Genomic DNA, 25,685 nt, shown 5'->3' with positions numbered 1-25,685 from the left:
TGTCAGGATCGCTGGTGTGTCGCTACATGATCGCTGTTGAGCTGCCAAACAGGCAGATCTCAGCAGCGATCAGGACAGCGACGACGCGGGTAACAAGCACGTACGTCACTAAGTTACCCGCAGTGTACGTTAAAATACCAGCGCACTGGTGCAGGGAGCTGGTAGAAACCCAATGTTTACCTTGGTTACCAGCTCCAGCTCTCTTATCGCTGGTCTCCCGCCTGCCACACGCAGCGATGCGTGCTGGCCAGTGGGAGACCAACGATCAAAAAAATGTCCAAGCCATTTGAGCACAATCAGCGATAGCCGGCAGGGGGGCCGGTCGCTGATAAGTGTCACACACAGCGATCTTGCTGGTGAGATCGCTGTTGCGTCACAAAACTTGTGACTCAGCAGCGATCTCGCTAGCGAGATCGCTGTGTGTGATGGGGGCTTTAAGGCCCTGTCACGCTAAGCGATATTGCTAACAATATCACTATAACGTCACTGGTTTTGTGACGTTATAGCGATATTGCTAGCGATATCGCTGTGTCTGATACTTACCTCCGACCGGCTGCCCCGCTGATTATCACTGATCGCGCGAGAATGTCCTGGACCGTTTCTCGTCGTCAGCTTCCTGCTGGGCTTCCTGTGGCGCTGGCGAGAGGACGTCTTCATCGCCTCGTCTGACAGGTAAGTAGCGACCCCCGACCGCTGCTATGTCGCTGGTGAGATCTGCCTGTGTGGCAGCTCACTAGCGACCACTTAGCGATGCACCAGCGATCCTGACCGCGTCATATCGCTGGTCGGGATCGCTGGTGCGTCGCTAAGTGTGACAGTACCTTTAGAGTTAAATTCTTTTGCAAATTTGCATAAGTGCAAATTTATGGGGATTTGCCGCCTATGGATTTATTTATTTTACTTAAATATATGCACTTGAGGTTAAACATTGGTTGCAATAGGGTTTCATTAAAAATTCTGCACCGTTTGGATTTCACAGGCTCTTTCTTTTCTCTGCACATTCAACTTTGATGTAGTCTGTGGTCATAAATTACGGTAGCTAAAAAGGAGCGATAATAGAATTACATATTCTCCCGTCAGACTGTCAGAACGAGCTCACTGACAGATTCTCAGCTACCTCATTCTGCAGCCAGTGATAGTGTATCACTGTATCAGAGAGGCTGTAGAAGGCAAATGATGCAACGTTCTTAAAAGGGACCCAACTGTAAAAATGAATTTCAGACAAAAATAAAGAAAATGGAAAGGAAAGGTAGACAGCAGGCCAAAAAAACTTTAAGGCATAGACATCTATTGAAGCACTTTCTAAATTTATAAAAATGCTTGTTTTTTTTTTTTTTTTTTTTTTAAAGCATTCAAGAACAAGTTATTGCTCCTTCTTTGGTGGATTTTATGGAAGAGTTTTTCTTTTTCATGAAGGGGATTCAAAAACTTTTTATTTCCTAGAGATGTTTTTTTTTTTTTTGCAGCCTTTCAGGTTTGTCAGTGTCTAGTTTGGAAAGGTTTCCTTTAGAATTATGAACTTTTCTTTTTTCAACAAACATTTTTGTAAAGCACGAGTGGAAAAAAAAAAAAACAAAACAATCTCAAAATGAAAAACAAAGTGGATGTCCTATAGAAATAGCGATTTTAGATTATGTGCACATGACGTCTTTACAGGCAGATTCCAAGGCAGAAACCGCCTGAAAAACAGAAAATGTTCAAAAGAATGAGGCAGGGAAGGAATCATATGCGAAGGGTTGATATATATTCCCCAAGATGCAGACGGAGTCCTATTAGACCAGCTGGAGTGACTTGTATTCATAGCAGGACGCCTGTGAGTCACAAGGTAAAAATAAAAGGGCCCCGTCACACATAGCGATCAAGTTTTGTGACTCAACAGCAATCTCACCAGCGAGATCGCTGTGTGTGACAGCGATCAGCGACCGGCCCCCCTGCCGGAATCACTGGTCCCGCTTGGAAAGCCCTGGACACTTCTTTGATCGCTGGTCTCCCGCTGGCCCTCACGCATCACTGCGTGTGACAGGCGGGAGACCAGCGATCAGCCGGTAACTAAGGTAAACGCAGGGCTTCTAAGCACCGTGCAGTGCCTAGAAACCCTCTGTGTACCTTAGCTACCAGCGCGCTGATGCAGGGAGCTGGTAACTAAGGTACACATCGGGTTTCTAAGAGACGCACGTCCCTTAGAAACCCGATGTGTACCTTAGTTACCAGCTCTCTGCATCAGCGCGCTGGTTAACTAAAGTACACAGCGACGCCAGTCGCTCGGCGTCGCTGGTGCTGATCGCTGACACGTTGATATCGTTGTCGGAATCGCTGGTGATTCGCTATGTGTGACGGTACCTTAAGTGTGGACCTGGTCAAGCTATTTGGCCAAGGCAATGTTAAGGAAAACCCAGTAAGGGCTTTTATTTTTGAAGCAGACTACAGGATGGTAGTGGTGTGGTCTGCTTCCTCCAAGCTTGGTCTTCCAAGTGGCCCATGGCCACAGATTCCTTTTAAAAACCCTGCAGTATAGGGTTTGGGTGTGTCAGTATTTGTTTACAAGTAGCAGAGCAGGTGGCTCTGCAGCATCTCTAGCCTGTGTGAGGTAACACAGAGCCATGAACACCTGGCACCCCGCAGCGTGATACGATGGTACAATTGCCCTCGGCAACCGGTCTCATGTACGGACTATTGTGATGCCCCGGCTGCGATTAAACATGTTTGCTGTGAACTTTCCTGTGGTCCCTGCCTGTCACATTGCACCATCCCCGCTGCACTACATATGCTGGAGAATGCAGGCAGTGTGAATTGAGGTACACCCCAACACCAGCTGCACATCTGTCAATAGGCCTGCCACACTGCAACCCAGGCGTGCAGACAAAATGGAGGAAATCCTGAGGCAGCTGGTCCTCACGCAGCAACAACAGCAACAGACCAATAACCTGTTGCTGCAGCAAATCACAGCCCTGCAGGAGGCAACTCCAACGCCGACTCCGGAACGTCGCGAGGTCCGAGACAAGATCCGCTCCACTTTGAGTCCGAAAGACAGCGTGGAAGCTTTCCTCACCGTATATGAGCGCACGGCAGAGCGGGAGAACCTGCCAATTTCCGAGTGAGCCGAAGTGGTGGCTCCGTTCCTGAGGGGTGACACGCTAAAGGCCTATGTTTTACCTCAGTCAGGAGGACGCCCAGGATTGTGCCAAGCTAAAAGGTGAGATCCTTGCCTGACTGGGGGTTAAGACCTACGTGAGAACCCAAAAGGTGTTTTCATGGACGTTTGTGGAGGCCCAGCCTGCCCGGTCTCAGGTGTATGACTTACTGTAGCTTGTGAAAAGGTGGCTCCAATCTGAGACTTTGGCTCCGGCCCATATAGTGGAGAGGGTGCTGGTCGACAGGCTGGTGAGAGCTCGGTCAGCAGCCATACAGCGTTGGGTGGGACAAGGGGACGCAGGCACTCTGGCCAGGTGGTGGGACCTATTGAGCGGTACATGGCCAACCAAGACTTTATATGGGACACGGCTCCACTACGGCTGTCACGTCGAGCCCCATCAACCCACGAGCCTGGGAAAAGTCCAAGACCCTCTACTGGGGCCAATCAGGACCAAGCCCGTATAGAGGGTGTGATGAAGGAGCGACCGCCATCTTAGATGTGGGGCCACATATCTGAGCTTGGCATCCATTTTGGTCTAAGTTCAGAAATTACAGGTAGCTAAAGGCTTCTATACCCCCAGGCGCTGTGTACTTAGTGAATACAAGCAGGATTTAGTGTTCCAATGCTAAATAGCCAGGGCATTGGTGTGATAATGAAAGGCCCAAAACAGAGCTTCAAAGCCCAGGTACGGAGCCGTGCCAGCAGGGGGCCAGATAAAGCCTGAGGGCTTCAATTAGAATGTGCCTGCTAGCAGACACAGGAATATGCATCCTTTGTGTGTCCCAGACACTGTGGCTCCATCCTATGAACACGAATTATGAACTCATCTTTCGAGTTATGGACACATGAAAATATCCGAGTGACCCTGAGGGAATCGTGCATCTGGCAGTGTGACTCCCGAGTCGAAGAGAGCACTGATTCCTGAGATATAGAGATTGGCCCTCTACAGTGACCCAATAGGGCCATGTTTGCACTCCACATGACCGGCAAAGCAAACCGCATTCACTGGTACCTCATGTTCTGATTCGATCATGCTGTAGAAAGTTATCCCCTTTCTTAGATATTGGAAATAGGTTCTGCAAAGAGCTAAAGGGTGGAGATTATTATCCCACCCTCTGACACAGGGGGAGGAACCCAGCGTGTTTAAGGGCTGGCAGCCCCTGGCATTCAGTCATTCACAAAGAAGATCCAGACGATGATGATCTAAGAAGGACCTGGGGACAGACCTGCCGAGGGGAGCAGCGGCCCATGCTTTGGGGGTCTGCCCAGCAACTAAGATTATTGTACCTGTGGACTGCAGAGCTCCCCGGCAACCGCATGCACCCTACAATACAATCTGGTAAATTGACCTACAGCTTAATATCTCTAAGTCTTGTACCCTTATTGTTATATCTTTTCTCTGACTACAAATTTACTGTATATTTCTGTAATTATCTAGTGCGCCCTTAAGGCAATTAAACTATAAACTTAATCTTGGGCTGATGCTTTTACTCTGATCACGAATCTTAGAACCCCCAGCGGGTAACAGGACCTCCTCCCCGGCGACCATTTGCTCTAGGTCCAGTTCCCTTTCTGACCTGAGAGACAAAGGGGGGCGCCGGAGAGCTGTGCCTGTGTAGTTACGTCACGGTGGTGACGTGGGAGGAACAGGTCCACGTGTGTGTTTCTCCACAGAGGGGGTATCCCGAAGGGAGAGTGACAGTAGACCAGTGTCCCCTAAGTAGGCCCCAAGGTCTAGTCGCGCCGCAGCTATTAAGTGTTGACGGTGCCAAGGCCCAGGATATGTGGCTGCCAACTGCCCCAACAGCTGACCCCATGGACTGCGGGTATATTCGATGGGTCTATGCCCAGCCAGTCTGCACTGCCACTATAGGCACTGCCTGCAGCAAACCACAACTGTGCCAGATACTAGTCATCGGGTACCAAACGGATTCTCTCTTAGACTCAGGGAGCTTAGCGACTCTGGTTCATGGGTCCCTTGTTGCCGGGGACGCCAATAGATGGAAAGTGGGGGTGTTATGCATACATGGGGAACTCCGAGAGTACACGACCGCGGAGGTTACATTTTCCACCCCGTGTGGAGAAATAAGGCATGTGGTGGGAGTGGTAGACTCTTCCGCATGGGACTGTATTGGGAAGAGACTTGCCCATGTTCTGGTCCCTGTGGGAGACTAGGGTTAACCCTTCCAGGGTAAATGGTATTCCGGGCACAGAACCCGAAGATCCCGAGTCAGGGATACCTGCCGTAGGGGTCGCCAACCTAGGGACAGAGTGTCACACCGATAGGTTTCCCCCAGAGGTACTGGAAGGTGAGGTCGAGGAGACCCCAGTGATCCCCGAGCTGGAAGTGTCCTGTGGTAAGTTCAGGACAGCTCAGCTCCAGGATTCCACTCTGACCTGGGCACGGGAAAGAGTAATCGAGGTAAATGGGGTGGCTCAGCAACCGGGTGCGGAGACGGTGTTCCCACGTATGGCAATCAACCAGGAGTTATTATACAGGGTTGATAAAATACGGGATGAGGTGGCAGAACAACTGGTAGTGCCCCAATCCTACCATCGGGCGGTGCTTGAAATGGTTCATGCCCACATGCTAGGAGGGCACTTGGGGGCCAAAAAAAATGCAGGAGCGCATACTGCGTCGTTTTTTTTGGCATGGGGTCTATGCTGAGGTCCAGAGGTACTGTGATACGTGTCTGGAGTGCCAACTAACCTCATCCACCGCCAACTACGGAAGTCCATTGGTGCCTCTGCCCATTATAGAGGTACCTTTTGAGCGGATTGCAATGGATCTGGTAGTGCCAATAGCAAAAATCCACCCGGGGCCACCAACACATATTAGTAGTCGTAGATTACTCCACTCCACCAGGAGGCCATTCCACTTCGGTACACCATCACACTCATCGCCCGGGAGTTGTTTGCCATGTTCTGTCGCCTTGGGCTACCGATGTAGATCCTCACTGATCAGGGGACTCCTTTCTGTCATGAATCTGGACATGATGGTTCCGCCTCCATCCTGGCCAGGTCAGGGTTAATTCTAGTTTGCCTCTCTCTGGTTCTGGGGCGACTATTTAATGTTGACAGTTCCTGGATTTGGTGTCGGTAATATTTCCATATACTCGGTTTGTGGTTGCTGACCCAGGTTATTCGTCCGTAAAACGTTGTGCCTCTGTGCTTTGCTGTGTATGACTCTGTTTGTCCCCTGACTTTTGCCTCTGTAGACTGCTTTGTACTGCTCTGTCCTTCCCAGTAATCTGACCCATTGGTTTGTCTCCGTTTACCCTCTGTCTTATCCCTAGGTACCTCGCTCTCGTTTGGCTTTTGACACGCAGCTCTCCTTTGACTATGTTTACATTCTGTGCCTACACTCCGCGCGCTAAGTTGCCTTCCCTGTCCTCACATGCGGTGACTCTGCCCCCGGTCACATGACTGCTTAGTTCCAGGTCCTGAGCTCACTGTTTAGTCTCAGATCCTTGCGCACTGCGTGCCTGGTTCCTTCACTCCCTGTGCTGGTTTACATGCCCCCTGAGAGCGCCACCTAGGCTGCGCCAGTGACACCATTGGTGTCATCACACTTTCATGTCCAAGGTGGCGAAGGAGCTGTGCAGGCTCCTCAAGATAAAGCAGCTGCGCACGTCGGTGTACCACCCTCAGACCGACGGACTATTCGAGTGCTTCAGCAAAACACTCAAATCATGTTGAAGAAGGTAGTCACCAAGGATGGAAGGGATTGGGACATGCAGTGGTCCTACTTGATGTTTGCCATTTGTGAGGTACTGCAGGCTTCCACAAGATTTTCACCCTTTGAGCAACTGTATGGCAGTCATCCTAGGGGACTGCTGGACGTACAGTGCCGTGCAAAAGTATTTGGCTCCCTGGAACTTTTCAACCTTTTCCCACATATCATGCTTCAAACATAAAGATACGAAATGTAAATTTTTGGTGAAGAATCAACAACAAGTGGGACACAATTGTGAAATTGAACAAAATTTATTGGTTATTTTAAATGTTTGTGGAAATTCAAAAACTGAAAAGTGGGGCGTGCAAATTTATTCGGCCCCTTTAACTTAATACTTTGTTGCGCCACCTTTTGATGCGATTACAGCTGCAAGTTGCTCGGGGTATCTCTCTATCAGTTTTGTACATCGAGAGACTGAAATTCTTGCGTAGCCTTCCTTGGCAAACAGCTCAAGCTCAGTGAGGTTTGATGGAGATCGTTTGTGAACAGCAGTTTTCAGCTCTTTCCACAGATTCTCGATAGGATTCAGGTCTGGACTTTGACTTGGCCATTCTAACACCTGGATACGTTTATTTGTGAACCAATCCATTGTAGATTTTGCTTTATGTTTGGGATCACTGTCTTGTTAGAAGACAAATCTCCGTCCCAGTTTCAGGTCTTTTGCAGACTCCAACAGGTTTTCTTCAAGAATGGTCCTGTGTTTGGCTCCACCCATCTTCTCATCAATTTTAACCATCTTCCTTGTCCCTGCTGAAGAAAAGCAGGCCCAAACCATGATGCTACCACCACGTTTGACAGTGGGGATGGTGTGTTCAGGGTGATGAGCTGTGTTGCATTTACGCCAAACATATCGCTTGGCATTGTTGCCAAAAAGTTCTATTTTGGTTTCATCTGACCAGAGCACCTTCTTCCACATGTTTGGGGTGTCTCCCATGTGGCTTGTTGCAAACTTTAAACAACACTTTTTATGGATATCTTTGAGAAATGGCTTTCTTCTTGCCACTCTTCCATAAAGGCCAGATTTTTTCCGTGTACGACCGATTGTTGTGCTATGGACAGACTGTCCCACCTCAGCTGTAGATCTCTGCAGTTCATCCAGAGTGATCATGGGCCTCTTGGCTGCATCTCTGATCAGTCTTCTCTTTGTTTGAGAAGAAAGTTTAGAGGGACGGCCAGGTCTTGGTAGATTTGCAGTGGTATGATACTCCTTCCATTTCAATATGATCACTTGCACAGTGCTCCTTGGGATGTTTAAAGTTTTGGAAATCAATTTGCAACCAAATCTGGCTTTAAACTTCTCCACAACGGCATCACAGACCTGCCTGTTGTGTTCCTTGGTCTTCATGATGCTCTCTGTGCTTCAAACAGAACCCTGAGACTATCACAGAGCAGGTGCATTTATACAGAGACTTGATTACACACAGGTGGATTATATTTATCATCAATAGTCATTTAGGACAACATTGGATCATTCAGAGATCCACAAACTTCTGGAGTGAGTTTGTTGCACTGAAAGTAAAGGGGCCGAATAATATTGCACGCCCCACTTTTCAGTTTTTGAATTTCCACAAAAATGTAAAATAACCAATAAATTTCGTTCAATTTCACAATTGTGTCCCACTGGTTGTTGATTCTTCACTAAAAATTTACATTTGTTATCTTTATCTTTGAAGCATATGTGGGAAAAGGTTGAAACGTTCCAGGTAGTCGAATACTTTCGCAAGGCACTGTAGCCAAAGAGACGTGGGTGCAGGAACCTACACCACATAAGAGTGTCAGAGTGCGTAGCCAATATGCAGGACCAAATTGCAGCGGTCATGCCTATTGTAAAAGAGCATGAGGTGGGAGCTCAGGTACCGCAGGGCTGCGTATATTACAAAAAGGCCACGGCCCGCTCCTTTAAAGCAGCAGATCGGGTGTTGGTTTTGGTGCCTACCATAGAAAGCAAGCTTATGGTCAAGTGGCAAGGGCTGTATGAAGTTCGGGAAAAAGTGGGGGAAGTTAACTACCGAGTTTACCAGCCCGGGAACAGGAAACCCGAACAGTTGCATCAAGTAAATTTGTTGAAAGCGTGGAAGGACCGGGAGTGTATACTTATGGAGGTGATTCCCCACATGTCATCTGTGGACCCTCCGATGTCGGTCCGGACAGAGGCCGAGGAAGAGGTAAAGATAGGAGACACCCTCTCAAAACAGTAGTGGCGAGAGGTGCGTAAATTGGTACAGTAGAACACAGATTTATTCTTGGGATTACCTGGTCGTACATCTGTCATCCAGAATGAAATTGTCACCGAGCCTCAAGCCCCAAGTAAGGGTACGAATGAAACGGTACTGTGTGCCCAAGGCCCGGAGACAAACCATCGCAAGAGAGATAAAACAAATGCTCCAACTGGGAGCAATCGAGGAATCCCAAAGTGACAGGGCTAACCCAATTGTGCTAATCCCGAAGCCAGACGGATCATTACAATTCTGTAATGACTTCCGTAACCACGCTCGAACTGACCAAGGGTTATTGGTAGGTGCCTCTTATGGAGTCGGCAAAGAAAAAGACCGCCTTCATAACACGGGAGGGTCTGTACCACTATGTCGTCCTGCCCTTTGGACTACATGGGGCCCCAGCCACCTTCCAGAGATTGATGGACATACTGCTAGAAACCTATCGGAAGTATGCGTCAGCGTACTTGGATGACATCATCATCTTTAGTACTGACTGGCATACCCACTTGTCCCAGGTGCAAGCGGTAGTAGATTCGCTCCGAACCGTAGGTTTGACGGTGAATCCAAAGAAATGTGCGGTAGGACTCAAGGAAGCCCGCTACTTGCGATATGTGATTGGCCGTGTTTTTATCAAACCCCAAATAAAAATCGAGGCCATTTAGAACTGACCCCGACCTGTTACCACCAAACAAGTGACAGCATTTCTAGACATTGTGGGGTATTACCGGAGGTTAATTATCTAATTTTTCGGGGAGAACAACACACCTAACCGATCTCCTCAAGGGAAAGAAAACGGTTATGGTTCAGTGGAAACCCCAGGCGGAGGAAGCGTACCAATCCATGAAGGTCACGCTGTGCGGACAGCCCGTCCTCATTAGCTCCAACTTCCAGAAATGCTTCATCATGCAGACGGATGCCTCTAACGTGGGCCTAGGAGTGGTCTTGTTGCAGGAGGTGAACGGGGAGGAACATCGAGTCACCTACAGTACCTAAGTAGGAAACTCACTCCGGCCAAGAAAAATCATAGCGTAGTGGAGAAGGAGTGCCTTGCCATTAAGTGGGCCTTGGAGTCCCTACACTATTATTTACTCGGTCGACCGTTTTGCTTAGTGACAGATTATTCACCCTTGGAGTGGATGAGGAATGCCAAGGAGAGGAATGTTCAGGTCACAAGATGGTTTCTATCCCTGCAATTTTAATTTCACAGTTAGACATCAGGTGGGGAAATCGCAGGGAAACACGGATGCCCTGTTACGGGCCACCTGTATGATGACAAGTGTTCAACCCCTCAAGTCTGAACACGGGGGGGATCATATGTGAGGGTCAATATGTTTCCCCCAGGATAAGGACGGAGTCCAATTAGACTCACTGGAGTGCCCTGTATTCACAGAATGCCTATGAGTCAGAAGGCAAAGTAAAAGTGTGGACCTGGTCAAGCTATTTGGCCAAGGCAATGTTCAAGAAAACGCGGTAAAGGCTTTTATTTTTTTTAAGTGGAATACAGGATGGTAGTGGGGCGGTCCGCTTCCTCCAAGCCAGGTTTTACAAGTGGCCCATGGCCACAGATTCCTTTTAAAAACCCTGCAGTATAAGGTTTGGGTGCGTCAGTGTTTGTTTGCTTGCAAGTAGCAGAGCAGGTGGCTCTGCAGCGTCCAGCCTGTGTGAGGTAACACAGAGCCCAGAGCAGCGAACGCCTGGCACCCCGCAGCGTGATACGGTGGTACAGTCGCCCTCAGTAACAGGTCTCATGTACGAACTGTTGCGACGCCCCGGCTGCAATCCGGAGGATACAGTGAGCTGTGCACTGTGTGAGTTTTTGGACATTAAACATGTTTGCTGTGAACCTTCCTGTGGTCCCTGCCTGTCACACTGCACCAACCCCACTTCATTACACTTTCTATATAAAAAGACTTGCTGTTCAGGCTTCTAAAAAAATGTTAAGTGATTAACAGAAGTGAGCCATCGACACTTCTGGCAGTTTCCGCTTGGAAGACGCTCACTGTACTTTTCAATGACATAGATCAAAAGATTTTTTTGGATTGCTTTGCCATTATTTTTGTTAAAAAAAAAACCGCTATTGGTGTCTTCAATATTCAATGGAGTGAAAAAGAAAAGATGACTGGGAAAGAAAACAAACAAAAGAACAGTAAAAAAAAAAAAGTGTCATACAGATAAAGAGAAAACTCTCCAAAAACCATTGCAAAAACACTCCAGAAATGACTGGAAAAATGACATAAAAGATGCAAAAAAAAAAAATCTTGAGTTTCTTGAGCGATGAAGAAGCAGGAGGGCGGCATCGCAAGAAGATGGGAGGCACCGGACCAGGACCTGCGACACCCATCGGACCGGACCGCACCCCCCTGGGGGAGTATAATAAAAGTTATTTTTCTTATCTTGCAGGTCGGATCGGGGGGCTTATCTACAGCATTATAGAATACTGTAGATAAGTCCTGAAAGGCAGTAGTCGTATCTTATATCGCCCAAAACTGCTGACAGGTTCCCTTTAAGGAGCTAGTTTGTTTTATTTCAGTAGCCTGGTAATAAGAATCATACGTGAACTTTCTAGGGTTGTTTTTTTTTTTTTATTAAATGCCGCACTAGCACATCCGTGAGTCACGGTCCGAGTCTGTGGGCCAAAATGGATCCATCAGGCCTCCTTTCAACAAGCGCTCTCTCATTCATTCGTGATCCAGTCCGCGTTGTATCTCCTTTCCCATGGCTCAAGTTAGTGCGAACGTATGATAGACACACAAATCCTAAATTAAAGTAGACAAACGCGCCCAGCTTGCACGCCGCCTTCTATCAATACGGCAAAATGCTAATTTCCTAATTAACAACCTAATTAGGTAATTATGGCGTTGCAGAAGGATGCCGCAATGAAATATGACAACATGGTCACCTCTTTATATGGCACCTGTGGGGCCTTTTCAGCTGTTACCCGCAAAGCCTGCGGTATCAATCGGAGAGCAGATGTCAAAAAGACCTTGGCATTTCTCAGCCTGGTGGATGACTGAGTGTTTGAGACAGGAATGGTTTAACTCTTTCCTAGTGACGGAAAGGTAAAAAGACGCAACGTGAATCCTAAGCAGAGCAGATGTGTGAGAGATTTAGCGGCCTCCATTGGTATCGTTCTATATAGCCTGCTCTCTGGAAACTTTTAGCAATAATCTCATTTAGAGGCATCCTGATAAATATTATCTATTGTTTTTCCAACTAATATTATTAATATTTTACTTACAACAAAAAACTAAGTGTTACAAGATATTTGTGCCCACATAGAAAAATTGAGACATGACAACAAGTTTGTGTCATGTGCACAACTCAGTATACTTCTAGGAGGTCACCCAATAGACCCAGGGTCCCAAAACAGCCCAGTCCTCCAAACTAGAACAAGGATGGACCACATTAAATGAGGTACTATATCATAGCGGACTTTAAAAAGGGCATATCATCAGGTCAGAAGTTTTCAGTTCTTGCTATTATTTCACTCCCGCTGCTCATGAGTAATCAGATTTTTAAAATGCAGAAATTTGTTTTTTTGTTTTATCTGGTACTAATTTTTAATGGGCTTTTCCGAGGGGTTAGAGCTCACAGGATCCTCTGGGGTGTGTCTTTAGGCTGCTCTGCATAATAACTATGAGACACACCCCCTAGGAGCATAAAAATGAGCACTAAATAAAAAGCCCCATATCTCTATAATCGTATGGTGGATTTTTTTTTTTTTTTTAAAAAAGGTAAAAAAAAAAGCTGGTAAACTCAAGGGAATAGTTGGAATTAAATAACAAAAATTGCTCACCTTTGACTTGGTGTCAGGACTTCTTTAAAGGGGTTATCCATTCTTAAGCTACAAGACTACAGTCACTCTACGTAACTGCACACTTGTGAATCCTCACACTGTAAACACTTAGTGCTGTGAGGATTTTCCGGCGCCGGAAGCGGGCAGTTATGTGACTGGAAGTGTGTGATTTGCTTACTTCCAGCTACAATCGGACTAGACTGTATCGGGTTATACTCAATTCATTTGCATTGAGCAAGTCCGAATCTAGCTAGACGGCACGTAATCGCATGTATGCACATAACATACTTGGGACTACGTGTCGTCAACTTCGGGCTCCGGCACCAGAAAATTCTCACAGTGTGCAATGTGAGGATTCATAAGTGTGCAGTCATAAAGAGTGATTGCAGAATTGTAGCCCAAGGCTGCACAACCCTTTAATATTTTTGACCTCAGGTCATCAAAATCAGATTGGTGTGGGTTTGACACCTGGCACTGCCACAGATCAGCTGAACAGAGAAACCACAAAGCAGCAGAAGTGGCATTGCTCTGAGCATTGTGCTGGGCCCTTTCACGGTAGTGCAGCTCTTTTCTAAACAGTTTCACTGCCAGTCCTGGAGCGCTTCTGCATCTTCAGTCAGCTGATCAGTGGTGATGTCAGAAGTCGGACCGCCCCAATCTGGTACTTATGAGCTACCATAACTATCAATTGTTAACACTAAATTCCTGGCAAAACCCCTTTAACATGCTCATACATTTAGGATAGGTATGGGCAAAATGCTTTTTTATCCTACTTCCACCATATACAGTGGTTTTGTTACCTTTCAACCTGGAATTTCACTATTTTTTTTGGAGAGTTTGCATGTAAAGAACATGCCTACAACTGTGAACATTTGGTTTTCTTTTTATTGTGAAGCAAAGAACACATAGGATAAAATAACTGAAACCTTCATTGTGCATAGCTATTCACCCCCCTAAAGTCAGTACTTTGTAGAGCCTCCTTTTGCAGCAATTACAGCTACAAGTCGCTTTGGATAAATCTCTATGAGGTTTCCACATGTGGCTCCTGGGATTTTTTCCCATTCCTCAAGGCAAATCAGCTCCAGCTCCTTCAAGTAAATGGTTTCCTCTGATGAACAGCAATTAGGGATGAGCGAATAGCTTTGGATAAGTCCTTATCCAAATAACTGCATCAGGAACCCAGATACCTGGAGTGCTCCCGATAATCTGCTGTTCGGCGCCGCAGCTGCATGTGTCGCGGTTGTGTGACGGTCACAACACATGCTTGGAGAGCCCAACGAACAGGTTCCCCATGCACGTCTGGCGACTGTGAAACAGCCGTGACACATGCAGCTGCGGCGCCGAACAGCTGATTATCGGGAGCGTTCCAGGTATCCGAGTTCCCGATGCAACTATTCGGTAAACGCTATAACTATTCGGATAAGCCCTTAACCGAAGCTATTCGCTCATTCCTAACAGCAATCTTCAAGTCTGACAACAGATTCTCCACTGAATTAAGGTATGGGCTCTGACTAAGCCACTCCAAAACACTTACAAGTTTCCGCTTGAAACACTTGAGTGTTGCTTGAGCAGTATGCTTTGGGTCATTGGCTTGTTGGAAGGTGAACCTCCACCCTACTCTCAACTCACTGACAGACAAACTGGTTTTACTCAAGAATATGCCTGTATTTCGCACACCATCCTTTCATGGATTCAGACCATTTTCCTTGTCACTGATGCTGAAAAATATCCCCACAGCATGATGCTGCCACCACCATTTTGCACTGTGGGAATGGTGTTTTTAGGGTGATAAATTGTGTCGGTTTGGCGCCAGATGTAGAGTTTACCTTGGTGGCCAAAAAGTTCAATTTTGGTGTCATCTGATCACAGCACCTTCCTCCATACAAATGTGGAGTCTCCCACATGTCTTTTGGCAAACTCAAAACAAGCCTTACAATTTGTGTGTACAAATAAAGCTATTTTTCTGCCCACTCTTCCATAAAGGCCACCTCTATGAAGTGTACAGCATATTGTAGTCGTATGGACAGGGTAGTCGTATGGGAACTGTGCAGCTCCTTCAGGGTTACCATTGGTTTCTGTGCTGCCTCTCTGATTAATGCCCTCCTTGCCCAGGCTGAGAGTTTTGGTGGGCAGCCCTCTCTTGGCAGGTTTGTTTTGGTACCATGTTCTTTTCATTTCATAATGCATTTGATAGTGATCCGGGGATCATTAGAGATTGAGATTTTTTTTTTTTTTTTTTTTAAACCCAACCCTGACTTGTACTTTTTAACAACTTTGTCGCTTGTTTGGAGATCTCCTTAGTCTTTATGGTGTTTGGTTAGTGGTGCCTCTTGCTTAATGGTGTTGCAGCCTCTGTGTCCTTTCAGAAAAGGTAAAGTGTATATACTGACAGATGTGTGACATTTAGATTGCACTCAGGTCACTAAGCATGGGACTTATAAAGGTAATCGCTTGCACCAGAAATTTTTAGTTGGTTCATAGCAAAAGTGGTCAATACATATGCACGCGGCAATTTTTAGTTATTTGATCCCATAAATGTAATGCATTTCTATATACATTAGATTTATGGGATACATTTTCTATATACTTGGCATGTAATCCCTATGTGGACACCTCTGGCACAGGCATATCTCCTATGAGAACAAAAGGACTGGGCATGCTGAATTCAAGCATGCTCAATCAATCTTTCCCCCAACATTTGCTGTCGAGGGAAAGTTAGAATATCTCTGTAAAAAAAAAGGAGTTGTTTATTATCATAACCTGTATAATAATGGACTGTGACGTGCTTTATGCAAAATAAATAAATAAATAGTTTTTTGTGGTAAATCCCTTTAAAGGGGTTGTCCGTTCCAAATCGAGTCACTGAGTGACTGCAGGCTTATGAATCCTCCCAGCACTGTGCACTGCAAAGATTCGCCGGTTTCTGACCTAGTACCGGAGGGTATGCATGCGTTATGCAGAATCCTGGCCAGAACCCGACTAATGGAAACAGCTTCGCTCCATAGACTTGTATTGAACAAGGCCACGCACACTGGAAAGCCGCATCACTAAACAAGGTGTGATCCATACCTAGAGCAGGGGAACTAAACAAAATTTTTATGTGGTTGCTGCTGGAGCTCATCAACAAGATGCAGAATGTTCTATTTCATTAAATATTCTGCAAAGACAGAGTTTGGTAAGCCACATTCATTAACCCCTTCAGCTCGAAACTTGTTTTCACCTTCATGACCGGGACGAAAAAAAAAATTTTCAGGGCCTATTATTTCTGTAAAATTCTGATTAAATATATTTATGTGGTGAACAATAAAATTAAATATTTTAAATCCCTAAACATTCTTTTTAACCACTTCACTTGTTTTTGTTTCCAAATATTTATTGGGATAAACAAAAATAGTTGTCTTAATCTTTGTGTCATGAAGTGCTACCCATATTCAAAGGGTAATTGTTATTGTTGAGGACTATTGTGTGTATCTAAGAAGTGGATGTTGCTGAATGAAAATTGCAAATTGCCTCTGTAGTGACCATTACATTATGCCCAGCTCATGCTTCTGGAGACATGCACCCATAAATTAGGCAGGCTCTCATCTCTACAGAAATGCTAAACATGTGGGCTCTAAATGTGGTTTAGGCACACTGGGGCATAGAAGGGAGGGGAGCATTTGGATTTGGGAGCACAGAATTTGGTGAATTTCTTTTGACGGGTGAGGAGCCATTTAGCTTTTCCAGAGCCTTTGTGTTACTAGTAAAGTTGAAGCCCCCTATATTTCCGTTAACAGATGACGGACATGAGTGAGGACTTGCTTTATTTGTGGATTGCGTTGAAGCTATTATTGGAAACATTATACATAACGTTTGGGATCACATTTATCCGTTGCTCTACTCTGAGCACTTACTCTGGGGTTTCCATCAAATTCGCCGAGTGACGTGATTTAGATGAAACCCAAGAAGGAGCCACTCATTATAATGTGGCAGCAGAGTTACTCTGGACTCCGTCTGGTCTCTGTTCAGCGGTTTCGTTCTTTTAAGAAGTGCACAAAACTGTGGCTGACCGCTATTATGCAAGCCTAAAAAGATGAACAGCACTGGATCATAGGCCATACAGCATTCACAGTGTCTCCGGTCTGCCTCATTATAGGGAATATTCTGCCAGGGGCTCCGTTTTAAACACGTATTTCAGAGATTTACACGGAAACCCAGGTGTAAGCGCTCAGTATAGGGCGCACGATAAATGTGAGCCGAGTCAGTGAGATATTTGGGAAGCAGAATGAAAAAATCAACAGCACTTGAAGAATTGGTTTTATTTTTTATGCCGTTCCTTGTGCGGTATAAGTGATTAGGCGACTATTCTTTGGGTCAGTGCAATTACAGAGATACCAGATTTATATTGGGTTTTCATGCTTTTTTTTTGTAAAAAACTAGTTTTTGCATCGTAATTTTGAGAGCTATATTTTGAGAGTTGTAATTTTTCCATATATCAGCAGGCACAGTCATGTGATGACTTGTTTTTTTGAAGAACAAGCTGACGTTCTTATTGGTACCATTTTCAGGCACATGACAACCAGCAATTCAGGATTGTTTTTAAAGCGATGCCAATTATATTTACATTCGTCTTTTGATCACATTTTATTCCACTTTTTGTTCGGCGATATAATGATAAAGCATAGCTTTTTGCCTCTTTTTTTTTTTTTTTTTTTACTTTTTTGAAGTCTGATCACTTGTAAAGCATAGGAAAGCACGACCTATGCTATGCTTTACAAACTGTCAGAGCTGCAATGACAATCTTGCTACAGCAAGCTCTAAGAATCATCTAGCAAGTTTGCTAGTTCTAGTGACCAGGATGTTGGCATCAAGTCACCATGACAACAATCGGCCCCTCCAAATGACATTACGGGGACGCCGATCGGAGAACAGAGGGGGCTCCCTCTCTGTGTTTGCCTGCTAAATACTGCGATCAATATCGATTGTACATTTAGGGTGTTAAAGTGCCGATTACTGCACTTAGTGCCGGGTGTCAGCTGTCAGAATCAGCTGACACCTGGCGGCGATCACACGCACACAGCTTGCATTATTATTATTTTTATTGTGTGCATGCAAAATTGCCATGACGTATCCAGAAGTCCAAGGTCGGTAAGTACCAGCTGACCATGACGTAGGGATACGTCCAAATGTCGGGAAGGGGTTAAAAGGGAATTCGTCACCACATAAATGTGATCCAACCTGCTGCTCCATATTATAGGGCACAGGGAGAAGATTATATGATATATAATTTGATGAGAAAAGCTTCAGTATATCCTTTGTTTTCATAATTTGATCCCCTGCTCTTTCTGGGATTTTGGGTCCAGTGGGCGGTCCTAGAAATGATTGACAGGTGCCTCTGTGTGCACACAGCTGACCACCCACTGAACCCAAAATTCCAGAAAGAGCAGAGGATTAAATGATTAATGCACCAGTTATACTGAATCTTTTCTCACAAACTATATATCAATATGCTCAGCTCCCCCGTTTTATAACATGGGGTCTGCAGGTTGAACAGCATTTACATGGTGACAGGTTCCCTAAAAACAATCTACTAGTTACAAGGGTTCTCCAGGACGATAACCGTTACAACCTACGATTAACATACGCCATGAATTCTTGATCAGAGGGATCACAGAATTTACAGTTTTTAAACTCACACACATACCTCGGTTGCGGCAGAACACCATTGTACACACCTAAGCTGCTGCAGAACCTCATAATACACCTCAGCTGCTGCAGAAACTCATAACACACCTGTTTACTGTGGATCATAATACCACAGATGCTGCAAAACAACATCATACACACCTTAGCTTTTGCTAGACTATTCCAATACACACCGCAGCTACTGCAGAGAATCATAAAGTCATAATACGTATCTCAGCAAGTGCAAAACATCATAATAGAAATAAACAAAGCGCAATAAGGTCTCACCCAAGTTTGAGAGATCGAGCGATGGGGGTGATTTTCTCACCTTAAGTGGTTGTGGGTGACTCAGCCACTATATAGCATAACTGTCAGCTGCTGCAATATCTACAGGAATTGATTCATATATAAAAAACAGAATCAGTGGATTTCAGATGACATGTGGCTGCACTAAGGAAGGAGTCCTTACTAACTTTGAAAGTGTTGACAATAAACCACTTTCAATTAACCCCTTAAGGCTATGTGCATACGTTGCGGATTCTGCTGCATTTCCGCAGCGGTTTTGGCCCTGCGGAAACGCAGCAGTTCCGCTGACATGGTACAGTACAATGAAAGCCTATGGGTTTTCAAAACCGCTGTGCTCACGCTGCGTTTTTTTACGCTCGGTTTTGCTGCGGTTTACAAACCGCAGCATGTCAATTGTTTGGGCGGTTTCCGCAGCGGTTTCACACCTTTAACATAGTAGAGGTGTGAAACCGCAGGGCTAAACCGCAGGAAAACCGCAGGTCACTTTACCTGCGGTTTAACCTGCGTTTCCGCACGGAAAAACCTGCAGCGGAATCCGCAACGTGTGCACATAGCCTTACCCTCAAGGGGGATTTGCATGTTAACTCCCGGGCCAATTTTTACAATTCTGACCACTGTCCCTTTATGAGGTAACAACTCTGGAACACTTCCATGGATCCCGGTGATTCTGACATTGCTTTCTCGTGACATATTGTACTTCATGTTAGTGGTAAAATGTAATTCATATAACTTGCGTTTATTTATGAAAAAAGCGAAAATTTTTAAAATTTCGCAATTTTCCAACTTTGAATTTTTATGCCCTTAAATCACAGAGATATGGCACTCAAAAAACTTAATAAGTAACATTTCCCACATGTTTACTTTACATCAGCACTATTTTGGAACCAAATTCTTTTTTGGTTGTTTTTTTGTTAGGAAGTTATAAGGGTTAAAAGTTGACCAGCGATTTCTCATTTTTTACAACCACTTTTTTTTTTTTTTTTTTTTTTTAGGGACCACATCACATTTGAAGTCACTTTGAGGGCTCTATATGATAGAAAATACCCAAAAGTGACAACATTCTTAAAACTGAACTGCACCCCTCAAGGTGCTCAAAACCACATTCAAGAAGTTTATCAACCCTTCAGGTGCTTCACATGAATTTTTGGAATGTTTAAAAAAAAAAATGAGCATAACTTTTTTTCACAAAAAAATTACTTCAGGTCCATTTTTTTTATTTTACCAAGGGTAACAGGAGAAATTGGACTGCAAAAGTTATTGTGAAATTTGTCCTGAGTACGCTGATACCTGATATGTGGGGGGGGAACCACTGTTTCGGCGCATGGCAGAGCTCGAAAGGGAAGGAGCGCCATTTGACTTTTTCAACGCAAAATTGGCTGGAATTGAGATCGGACGCCATGTCACGTTTGGAGAGCCCCTGATGTGCCTAAACAGTGGAAACCCCCCACAAGAGACCCCATTTTGGAAAGTAGACCCCCAAGGAACTTATCTAGATGTGTGGTGAGCACTTTGAACCCCAAGGGCTTCACAGAAGTTTATAACGTACAGCCGTACAATTAAAAAATCATATTTTATCCACAAAAATCTTTTCACCCCCAATTTTTTATTTTATCAAGGGAAACAGGACCCCAAAAGTTATTGTGCAATTTGTACACTGATACCCCATATGTGGGAGAAAACTACTGTATGGGCACACGTCGGGACTCGGAAGGGAAGTAGTGACGTTTTGGAATGCAGACTTTGATGGAATGGTCTGCGGGTGTCATGTCACGTTTGCAGAGCACCTGATGTGCCTAAACAGTGGAAACCCGCCAAGGAACTTATCTAGATGTGTGGTGAGCACTTTGAACCCCCAAGTGCTTCACAGAAGTTTATAACGTAGAGCCATAAAAAAATCATTTTTTTCCACAAAAATGATATTCTTGCCCCCAATTTATTTTCCCAAGGGTAACAGGAGGCCAAAAGTTGTTGTGCAATTTGTCCTGAGTAGGCTGATACCCTATATGTGGGGGTAAACCACTGTTTGGGCGCATGGCAGAGCCTGAAAGGGAAGGAGCACCGTTTGACTTTTTCAACGCAGAATTGGTTGGAATTGAGATCAGATGCCATGTTGCGTTTGGAGAGCCCCTGATGTGCCCATAAACAGTGGAAACCTCCCCAATTCTAACTCCAACCCTAACCCCAACACACCCCTAACCATAATCTCAGCCCTAAACCTAACCGGAAAATGGAAATAAATACGTTTTTTTAATTTTATTATTTTTCCCTAACTAAGGGGGTGATAGAGGTGGGTTTGATTTACTATTTATGGCGGTTTTTATATTTGGCAGCTGTCACACGCTAAAAGACGCTTTTTATTGTAAAAATAGTTTTTGCATCACCACATATTGAGAGCTATCATTTTTCTGTATCTTGACCCACCGAGTCATGTGAGGTCTTACTTTTTGCGGGACGAGTTGACGTTTTTATTTGTACCATTTTCGGGCACATGATCGCTTTTTATTCCGATTTTTGGGACGCAGAATGAGTAAAAACCAGCATTTCATGAATTTCTTTTGGGGGGCATTTATACCGTTCTGCGTGTGGTAAAATTGATAAAGCAGTTTTATTCTTTGGGTCAGTACGATTACAGCGATACCTCATTTATATCTTTTTTTTATGTTTTGTCGCTTTTATACAATAAAAAAAATTTTATATAAAAAATAATTTTTGTATCGCTTTATTCTGCGAGCTATAACTTTTTTTATTTTTTCGCTGATGACGCAGTATGGTGGCTCGTTTTTTTGCGGGACAAGATGACGTTTTCAGCGGTACCATGTTTATTTATATTCTTCTTTTTGATTGTGTTATTGCACTTTTAGATCGGCGGTATGATGATAAAGCATTGTTTTATGCCTTTTTTTAAAGGTGTTCACTAAAGGGGTTAACCAGTGGGACAGTTTTATAGGGCGGGTCGTTATGAACGCGGCGATACTAAATATGCATACTTTGTTTTTTACTTACAAATAAAAAAAATTCACTAATTCTTTTTATTATTTATTTAGGAATGTTTAAAAAATTATTTTTACTTTATTATATTGTCCCAGTGTGGGACATTACATTAAAGTGTCAGATAGCTGATCTTACACTTTGAAGTGCACTGTGTCAGATCAGCGATCTGACAGGCACTGCAGGAGGCTTTCTCAGCGCCTGCTCTCAGCAGGCACTGAGAAAGCCGCCTCCCTGCAGGACCCCGAAGGCCCCCGCGGCCATATTGGATCTGGGGGCCTGCAGGGAGGATGCCCTCAAAGCAACGCAAGCACATTGCGTTGCTCCAAGGGTCTCAGGGAAGCAAGCAGGGAGCTCCCTCCCTGCGCGATGCTTCCCTATGTCCCCAATACACTGCGATCATATTTGATCGCAGTGTGCCAGGGGTTAATGTGCCGGGGCGGTCCGTGACCGCCCCTGACACATATTGCCTGGTGTCAGCTGTGATAATCATCTGACACCCGGCCGCGATCAGCTGCGCTCCCCCGTGTGCGCAGCTGATCGCGGTGATGTACTATCCCGTCCACAGTCATACGGGCCCGGGTCCCGTGGACGGGATAGTACGTCCAATGTCAGATAGGGGTTAATCATCTTGTCTTCGGATCTTGGAATCAGCAGTGTATCTGAAAATCCACTGATCCTGGTTTTTATATATAAAACATCATAATACACACCTCCAGAAAGGCCCGATGCCAACAATCAGCCCAGTGTGCATAGACACAGCACAGACATTTACCTACAGCAGTGTTGTACAACGAGCATCCAAGTTGCACTGTTGTGATCAAAGCAAGCAGTTTAACCCCTTAAAGTCCCGTTACATTTAGCGATGCACCAGCGACCCCGACAACGATACGACCCGGTCAGGATCGCTGGTGCATCGCTAAATGGTGGCTAGTGAGCTGCCAAACAGGCAGATCTCACTAGTGATGCAGCAGTGGTCAGGGGGTCGTCACTTACCTGTCAGACGCAGTGAGGGTGACGTCTTCCGCCCATGTCCAAGGAGTCGCGCGTCGGCGCCAGCAGGAAGCCGACGACGAGAAATGGCCCAGGCCGATCTTGCGCGATCAGCGATATCCAGCGGGGAGCTGGGTCGGAGGCAAGTGTCACATGTAGCGAGATCACTACCGATATCGCTGTTGCGTCACAAAATCGGTGACGCTTTAGCGATCTCGCTATGTGTGAAGGGGGCTTTAAGCCAATGGTGGGACTATTTGCATATTTATGAGATCTCTCACAGGCCATACAAAATTATCCACTTAAAAACTTGACGCTTTATATTGATAAGTTTTGTAAACAACAGCTCACAGTGCTAAGTTGTTACAAACACAGATGCATATTTCAGTGCAGATCTCCTCAAAGTGGGAAATTCATCACTACTCATGTAATGTTTATAGAACTGAAGCAGTGGGAGGTCTGCTGTGTACATCACCTAGGATACACTGAGACTCTAATGTATATACATCACATAGGAGACAATGAGAATCTGCTGTATAACTCAAGATAAAGTGAGATTGCTTTATATACATCAGATAGGAGAGACTGCTGTATATAACGTAGGAGACACAGAGACTCTGCTATACATACTGTACATCACATAGGAGACAGACTCTGCTGTACATACATCACATAGAAGACAATGAGAATCTGCCATATACGGTAAATCCCATAAGATACAATGAGACTGCTTTATATATATATTGGGTAGGAGAGACCATGACTGCTGTATATGTCATAAGAAACATTAAGATTATACATCACATAAGATACACAGCAAATACTGTATACACATCACTTGGAGAGAACGCAACTGCTGTATACACATAACAAGGGATACACTGATACTGCTGTATATACATCACAAGATACACTGAGGCTCTGCAGTGTAAATCAAATAGCTACACTGAGACTGCTGTATACATCACTGTTGTGAGTTCATTTTCCCCTTCGTCACTGAGGTCTGGTGAACTCCCTATTCTGGTAAAGGAAGGTAATGAGCCTGATTATCAGGCACCTGAGCCTAATGAGGATGACTGGCTAGAGTGGAGTCACGGACTGTATATAAGGCTGCCGACGCCCTTCTGCCCTGCGGGTGATTTCTCTGTGGACTTCTAGGACACCAGTCTGATTCCTGCTCCTCTAAAGCTAAGTTTTCTGCTTTGCCTGTTAGCATTGGTGTTTTGTTTTTGTTTTCCTTGCTTTTCTGGATTCTGCCATTCCCTGCTGGGTGAGCTGAATCTCCTTTTGCCGGCTGCTCTGTCTTCAGAATATTCCTGAGTACTGACATAGCTTTTTTGAAGCCTAGCGTCTTCAGGGCCTTTTTTTCACTGTCAGTCTGTTGGCTCTTATTTTCATAGGGTTTTTCACGGATTGCAGACAGCAGCCTTCCTGTCCTTTCCTATCTAGTTAGCTTGGGCCCCATCTTTGCTCAGTCTATCTTTCTGTCTGTGTTAGTGTTTTCATCTTGCTTCACCGTCATATGTTGGGGGCTGCCTTTTGCTTTGGGGTCTGCTCTGGGGCAGTTTAGATTTCCCCTTTCTTTCTTAAGGCCTATTTAATTCTCCGGCTGTGATCGAGGGGTCTAGGGAATCGTAGGAACCCCCCACGGCTACTGTTAGTTGTTGTGGATAGGATCAGGGGTCTGCAATCCGATAGCTGCCAACCTCTCTGGTTTTCTGGACTTAGCTAGCATTTCTGTTTTTGCCTCCTACGGTGACTCAATCATAACAGAATCACCCGCCATACCGAAGATCCTAGAGTACTCAATAGCAGGAAAGAATTGTGTTTAAAAAAAAAAAAAAAAAAGTGTGTATATTCTTTCCTCTATATCTCTGAGACCGTAGGGGGAATTTTTTTTTTTCTCTCAATGGAGATAAAGCAATTGTCTGATCGTGTGGAGCAGCTCGCTGCTGAAGTGCGGGGAATTTCCGCCTACCTTGCTCTTTCGCATGCTGTTGAACCAAAGATCCCTACACCTGATGTATTTTTTTGGGATCGATCTACATTTTTGAGTTTCAAAAATAATTGTAAATTATTTTTTGCCTTGAAGCCTAACTCGTCAGGGAGCTCCGAGCAGCAGGTTAAAATTGTCATCTCTTTGCTGCGTGGTGATCCCCAGGATTGGGCGTTTTCTTTGAAACCAGATGATCCTATTCTGACTAATGTGAACGCATTCTTTCAAGCTTTGGGGTTGTTGTATGATGAACCTAATGCTATTGATCAGGCTGAAAAGACCCTGTTGGCATTGAACCAGGGTCGAGATTCTGCAGAGTTGTACTGTCAAAAGTTCCGAAAGTGGGCGGTCCTTACTACCTGGAATGATAATGCCTTGGCTGCTCTCTTTCGGAAGGGTTTGTCAGAAGCCGTAAAAGATACTATGGTGGGATTTCCTGTTCCCTCTGGTCTGGACGATTCTATGTCATTAGCCATTCAGGATGATCGGCGTTTACGTGAACGCAGGATTGCACGAGAGGTGTTGCCACCGGTTGAACAGACGTCTGAACCTATGCAATGTGATAGAGTTTTGTCTAAGGCGCAACGTCAGGAGTTCAGAAGGCGTAATAAGCTGTGTTTTTTCTGTGGAGATGCCTCGCATATTATTTCTGTTTGTCCTAAATGAGAGAAATGCTTTGCACACACGTTTTCTGTAGGTGGTGTTCAACCTAAGTTTCTTCTGGCAATTACTCTGATCTGCTCCCTGTCCACATTTTCCGCCAAGGCTTTTGTGGATTCGGGAGCAGCGCTAAACCTAATGGACTTGGATTTTGCTAAACATTGTGGATTTCCGATGACACCTCTGCAGACGCCTAT

At 45.1% G+C, this 25,685-nt stretch overlaps 1 protein-coding gene across 4 annotated transcripts in view; it reads right to left on the bottom strand.

Annotated features, from left to right (window-relative positions):
- The window catches only part of MAPKAP1 (MAPK associated protein 1), a 262,045-nt gene that overhangs the window by 222,632 nt on the left and 13,728 nt on the right, over positions 1 to 25,685 (bottom strand). The window lies entirely within an intron of this gene.

Source organism: Dendrobates tinctorius, unplaced genomic scaffold (genome assembly GCF_039654945.1).
Source record: "Dendrobates tinctorius isolate UK_male_01 unplaced genomic scaffold, ASM3965494v1 ptg000120l, whole genome shotgun sequence".
In the NCBI taxonomy this organism is placed as follows: domain Eukaryota; kingdom Metazoa; phylum Chordata; class Amphibia; order Anura; family Dendrobatidae; genus Dendrobates; species Dendrobates tinctorius.
The sequence above is the reverse complement of the archived record's forward strand: the minus strand, read 5'-3'. Positions and strand labels throughout refer to the sequence as shown.